Source organism: Chrysochloris asiatica, unplaced genomic scaffold (genome assembly GCF_000296735.1).
Source record: "Chrysochloris asiatica unplaced genomic scaffold, ChrAsi1.0 scaffold00362, whole genome shotgun sequence".
Classification (NCBI taxonomy): Eukaryota; Metazoa; Chordata; class Mammalia; order Afrosoricida; family Chrysochloridae; genus Chrysochloris; species Chrysochloris asiatica.
The window spans coordinates 2096125-2096706 of record NW_006408880.1 but is presented as its reverse complement, the minus strand read 5'-3'; the positions used below and the strand labels follow the sequence as shown (position 1 = coordinate 2096706).

Genomic DNA, 582 nt, shown 5'->3' with positions numbered 1-582 from the left:
CAGGATATCTGGGCCCTGGGCTGCATCTTGTACCTTCTGTGCTTCCGGCAGCATCCATTTGAAGATGGAGCAAAGCTTCGAATCATTAATGGGAAATACACCATTCCTCAGAATGACATTCGGTACACCGTCTTTCACGACCTCATCCGTTCCATGCTGAAGGTCAACCCAGAGGAGCGGTTGTCTATTACAGAGCTGGTCAACCAGCTCCAGGGAATTGCTGCTGCCAGAAATGTGAATCCTGAATCACCCATCACAGAGCTCTTGGGGCAGAAAGGAGGCTTCAGAAATACTGCCAAGCGCTGAGGGCCGCCCCTTCTGGGGGCCCAAGGGCCCGGTCCGCAGGCCCCTGGGGCAGCAGGTACAGTGGAGGTCTGACGGTGGCATAATGAGACCAATCCTGCACCAGAGGACAGCGTGGACATGTTGGGGCTGCACTGGGAGCGGGGGCCTGGGTAAGCAACCCCCTTGCAGCGAGGCGGGGACTCCTCCAGCAACAGGGACCTACTCAGCTGACTCTTCATGCCCTCCACCACTCCTCCGAGGGGCCCATGGCTGACCTGGCCTCTGCTCTTGGCCAGC

General features: G+C 58.2%; 1 pseudogene; it reads left to right on the top strand.

Moving 5' to 3' along the window:
* LOC102811489 overlaps positions 1–306 on the top strand; it is a 5666-nt pseudogene extending 5360 nt beyond the window's left edge.
* The last annotated feature ends 276 nt before the right edge of the window (positions 307–582 follow it).